Below are 6000 nucleotides of genomic sequence, written 5' to 3'. Positions count from 1 at the left end.
TATTGATATTATCCTGTGATTTTTTTTATCCTTCATTTTGTTTATGTGATGTATCATATTTATTGATTTGTGAATTTTGTACCAACCAGCATCCCCAGAATCAATCATACTTGATCATAGTGTATGATCTCTTTAACGTATTGCTGGATTCACTTTGCTAATATTTTTGTAGATATGTTTGTCTTTTTAATTTAAAAAAATCAGTCTTCTGAGTTTCAAGTTGTTTTGTCTAGTTTCTGAAAAAAATGAATTTTGCATAAATACATACAGCAGAGTCTAAGTTTTAACAACAAAGATTAGGTTCAGAATTAGGTGAGTAAGGTGAAAATCTCATATAATAAAAATTATTTCCTAAATAATCTCTTCCTTTGCCCATAAAGTAATTATGCATAATTTTAAATGTACAGTAATATGTGCAAGTGTATACTTTCTACACGAATATACAGTATATGATTCTAAAGAAGTGTTTTTCTCCGCTGTTCACCCCCACAGAGAACATTTGGAAATGTCTGAAGAAATTTTTTTTCTTCAAAAATGGTCAGAGCCTAGACCGCTGTCACATCCTTCTTCTGCTGCTCCTGGTGCTGCTTGTGTGCTTCTTTGGTGCTGACCTGGTACCTCTTTTGTGAAGCAGCAGCTGAGGAGCCTCTGGCACTTGCCATGGCGGAGGAAAAGCCCAAGGAAGGAGTCAAGACTGAGAACAATGATCATATTAATTTGAAGGTGGCAAAGCAGGATGGTTCTGTGGTGCAGTTTAAGATTAAGATGCGTACACCACTTAGTAAACTAAAGAAAGCCTATTGTGAACAACATAGTCTGTCAATGAGGCAGATCAAATTCCAATTTGATGGGCAGCCAATCAATGAAACAGACACACCTGCACAGTTGGAAATGGAGGATGAAGATACAATTCATGTGTTCCAGCAATAGACAGGAGGTATCTACTAAAACGGGAACCTGCTACTTTAGTTCAGGACTCTGTTTCTCTAGATCTAGAAGACATTCTTAGTTAGAAAACTGCAATTTGGTTCCACCACATCCTGACTACTACAGTATAGTTTTCTCTATTCTTTCATTTTCCCTTTCCCCATTCCTTTATTATACATAAAGTAATTGATGTATGTGCAGAAGCATTTGCATCTTTTTTAACTAAATGGCCAGTGGTCTGTTTTGATTGACATTAAATGGAAATGGAATGGGGAAAAATACTGATTCTGTGAAAATGCCTCCTTTCTCCATTAGTGGCATTCTCATTCAGCTCTTATCTTTATATTCCAGTATTTATTTTGGTATCACGGTTTAACACAAAAAGAACAACATAAAAATTCTTGCATACCTTGTTTTGTTGGAGAATTTTAATGTTTTTCATTTATCATTGTAAAACCAACGACAATTTTAAAACTTTTTTGTACATAGCTGTTACATGTAGAGCAATCTCTTTAAATAGGGAAAAATTACTCTAAAAGAAATGAATCCTAGATAGTTTTCCCTTCAAGTCAAGAGTCTTGTTGTTTAAATAAACTTCTTGTTTAAAATGAAAAAAAAAAATTGGTGAGAGCCTAAAACATTGACTTGTAGCGTTGAAGGTTAAGGTCAGCATTTCCAAACTGAAATGGAAATATGTAGGAGAGAAATAGCCATGATTTTGCTATGCTATAAATTAGGAACTGGTCTACTTCTGATGTATGAATCACTATTGTTTAAAATTGTGGTAAAATACACATAATATAAAATGTACCACCTTAAGCATTTTTAAATTCACTGTTTGGTAGTGTTACATACATTCATATTATTGTACAACCAATCTCCAGTACTCTTCACTTTGCAAAGCTGTAATTTTATGCCCATTGCACAACTTTTTTTACTTCCCTATACCCAGTCCTTAGCAACCACCATTCTATTTTCTGTTTATGGATTTGACTATTCTAGCTACCTCCTATATGTGGAATCATAGAGTATTTGTTTGTTTGTTTTTTGGTGACTGGCTTATTTAACTAACATAATGTTCTTAAAGTTGTTGTAGGTCAGAATTATTTTTCATTTTAAGGCTGAATAATATTCCAGTGTATGTCTGTACTACATTTTGTTTATCCATACAGACATCAATGGACACTCGGGTTGCTTCAACTTTTTTTTTAAGTATATGTTATTGATTATAGTAGTTCCAATTTTGTTTCCCTTTGCTCCCCTCCACCCAGTATCCCCTTTCCTCCAGCAAGGAGCCCCCGTAGTTCATGTCCACGGGTCATGCATAGAAGTTCTTTGGCTTCACCCTTTCCTATATTATTCTTAACTTCCCCTTGTCTATTTTGTACTAACCAATTATGCTTCTTAATCCCTGCACCATTTCTCCATTTCTCCCCCTTCCCCCTCTCAGCTTATATACCTCCAAATGATCTCCATACCTGTGATTCTGTTTCTATCCTGGTTTGCTTAGTTGGATTTTGTTTTTATTTTTTAGGTTCTGTTGTTGATAGTTGTGAGTTTGTTGTCATTTTAATGTTCATAGTTTTGATCTTCTTTTTCTTAAATAAGTCCCTTTAACATTTCATATAATAAGGGCTTGGTGATGATGAACTCCTGTAGCTTTACCTTGTCTGGGAAGCACTTTATCTGCCCTTCCATTCTAAATGATAGCTTTGCTGGGTAGAGTAATCTTGGTTTTTATGTCCTTGCTTTGAATCACTTTGACTACTTCTTGCTGATTTCTTCTTGTCTGCAAAGTTCTTTTGAGAAATCAGCTGATGGTCTTACAGTCTTGTAGGTAACTCTCTTCTTTTCTCTTGCTACTTTTAAGATTCTCTCTTTATCTTGAACCTTTGGCATTTTAATTATGATGTGTCTTGTTGTGGTCCTCTTTGGGTCATCTAGATTGTTGGGGACTCTGTGCTTCCTAGACTTTTATGTCTATTTCCTTTGCCAAATTTGGGAAGTTTTCCTTCATTATTTTTCACATAAGCTTTCAATTTCTGCTCTTTCTCTTCTCCTTCTGGTATCCCTATGATTTGGATGTTGGCACGTTAAAAGTTGTCCCAGAGGTTCCTAAGCCTCTCTTCATTTTTTCAATTCTTGTTTCTTCATTCTGTACTGGATGACTGTTTTTTCTTATTTTATGTTCCAAATCATTGATTTGAACCCTGGATTCCTTCCCTTCACCATTGGTTTTGTGTAGATTTTCCTTCCTTTTTTTTAGCATAGCCTTCACTTCTTCTCTTATGCATTTACCATACTCAAGCATATCTGTCAAGCCTGTGAGCAACTTTATCACCAGTGTTTTGAATTCTACGTCTGTTAGGTTGGCTATCTCCTCATCGCTTAATTTTCCCACTGGAACCTTGATCCATTCCCCCTTTTGGGCCATACTTCTCTGTCTCCTCATCTTGACAGGCTTCTGTGTCTTAGATAGAGCTGTCACACCTGTTACCTTGTATGGGGTGGAGCCTTAGGTATTCATCAGTATGGCAACCTGTTTCACCATGTTGTGGTGCTGTATGTGGGGGAGGGGTCTGAGATGGAACAATGCTACTTGCTCAGCATGCAGTCCTTTTCCAGACACTTCTCCCACTTCTGTATAAGACTGACGCCCCTCTAGCTGTTGCCCTGCCCATTGTTCTCAGAGTGGGTGTGTCTGCAGATGTTCTAGGACTGTGGGTGCTTTAAACAAGCAGACTTTACTGATAGACTGGCAGTTTCTTCCTCTATCTCAACCCCACTGGTTTTCACAGAAGCAATGAGGCTTTATTTTCCCTGGCGTTGGAACTGTAAGCTGCGCGGTCTGGTCTGAGGCTGGAAACGCTCCCCAGGTGTGCCTCCCTACTTTTTAAAACATGTGACTGCACTTTCTCCCAGCCTGCTGCTGCCACTACCACACCATGTCCTCTCTGCTTGGGCTCCGCTCCTTCTACCTGTCTGGATGAGTATTTTTTCTTTATATCTTTGTTTGTTGGACTTCCATGCAGCTTGATTTTCTGGAACTTCTGGTTGTCTCTAGTTTTGAGGTAGTTGTATTCCTTCTTAGTTGTTGAGGGAGAATTAGCATGTCTATCTAGGCCTCCATTTTGGCCGGAAGACTGCTTCACCTTTTTGATTGTTATGAATAATCTTGCTATGAACCTAGGTATACAAATATCTCTTCAGAACCTTGCTTTTAATTCTTGGGGGTATATACCTGGAGTGGAATTAGTGATCATATGGTAGTTATATTTTTAATTTTTTGAGGAGCCACTGTACTGTTTTCCATTGCTGTTACACCATTTCAAAATTCCCACCAACAGGGCACAAGGATTGCAATTTCTCTGGATCCTAATTTGTTTTGTTTTGCTTTGTTTTTTAATTATTATTTCTTTATTTGACAAAGCTTTCCATGTGATTTTAGTATATCAAATAGGCCAAATTAGTTTAAGAAATAATTAGAGAAGATATTATTGATTCTCTCCAGGGGCCTACTTCCATGTCCAGGTTTGAAAAGTGTTTTACATCCATCCTGAACCCTGGGAAGTTTTTCAAACATGCTTGAACAAAAGGATTATATGTCTTTATGAAACAATACTATATTATCCATTTGCTCAAAATGAAAGTAAAAGATGTCAATAGGTTACCTATGTTGTAACATTTTTATTGTTTTTGCTATTACAGTTGTACCAATTTTTCCCCCTTTGTCCCCTTTCCCTTGCCCAACCTCCCCGTTCCCACAGTCTGACCCCACACCAGTGTTTATATCCATGGGTCATGTATAGTATATGTTCTTTGTGTGATCCCTTCACCTTCTTTCAACCAGACCGCACCTCCCCACAGCCTCCTAAGCTGTCTGTTTTATGTTTATGTGCCTCCAGTTCTATTTTTCTCATTAGTTTACTTAGTTTATTAGATCCCAGTTATAAGTGAGATCATATGGTATTTGTCATTCTCTGACTGGCTTATTTCACTAAGCATAATACTCTCCATTTCCATCCATGCTTTCTACTGCATAGTATTCTATTATGTCAATGTACCTATGAACATAGGGGTACATAGGTTCATTTGAATTGGTGTTTCAGGATACTTCGAGTATAATCCCAGGAGTGAAATCACTGAATATAAAAGTAATTCCATTTTAGTGTTTTGAGGAAATTCCATACTGTTTTCCACAGTGGCTGCACCAGTCTGCATTCCCACCAACAGTGCACTAGGGTTCCGTTTTCTCCACATCCTTGCCAGCACTTGTTTTTGTTGATTTGTTAATGATGGCCATTCTGACAAGTATGAGGTGATATCTCATGGTTTTAATCTGCATCTCTCTGATTGCTAGTTATGTTGAGCTTTCTTTCATGTGACTATGGCTCTCTGTATGTCCTCCTTGGAGAAGTGTCTGTTCAGGTCTTTAGCCCATTTTTAAAATTGAATTGTCTGTCTTCCTGGTGTGGAGTTGTATAAGTTCTTTATATATTTTGGAGATCAAACCCTTGTCCGAGGTATCATTGGCAAATATGTTTTTATATATGGTTGGTTCCCTTTTCTTTTGCTGTTGTTTTCTTTAGCTGAATTGAAACTTTTTAGTTTGATATAGTCCCATTTGTTTATTCTTTCCTTTATTTCCCTTTCCCTAGGTGATAAATCGGTGAAAACATTGCTGCATGGGATATCTGAAAATTTACTGCCTATGTTTTCCTCTAGGACTTCCATGGTGCCACAGCTTACACTTATGTCTTTTATCCATCTTGAGTTTATTCTGGTGTATGGTGTAAGTTGGTGGTCTAATTTCATATTTTTTCATGTCCCTGTCTGGTTCTCCCAGCACCATTTGTTGAAGAGGCTATTTTCACTCAATTTTATGCTCCTTCCACCTTTGTCAAATATTAATTGAACATAGAGGCCTGGGTTTCTTTCTGGGCTCTCTATTCTGTCCCATTGATCTATATGTCTGTTCTATGCCAGTCTCAGGCTGCTTTGATTACATTAGCCTTGTAATATAGTTTGATATCAGGTATTGTGTTTCCTTCTACTGTGTTCTTCTTTCTCAAG

At 37.2% G+C, this 6000-nt stretch overlaps 1 pseudogene; it reads left to right on the top strand.

Annotated features, from left to right (window-relative positions):
- The first annotated feature begins 660 nt into the window (after nucleotides 1-660).
- Nucleotides 661-948, top strand: LOC150019824 (small ubiquitin-related modifier 2 pseudogene; annotated as a pseudogene).
- The last annotated feature ends 5052 nt before the right edge of the window (nucleotides 949-6000 follow it).

This window comes from Furipterus horrens, unplaced genomic scaffold, assembly GCF_987537825.1.
Source record: "Furipterus horrens unplaced genomic scaffold, mFurHor1.1.pri manual_scaffold_2, whole genome shotgun sequence".
Lineage (NCBI taxonomy): Eukaryota > Metazoa > Chordata > Mammalia > Chiroptera > Furipteridae > Furipterus > Furipterus horrens.
This window is presented reverse-complemented; position numbering and strand designations above follow the sequence as displayed.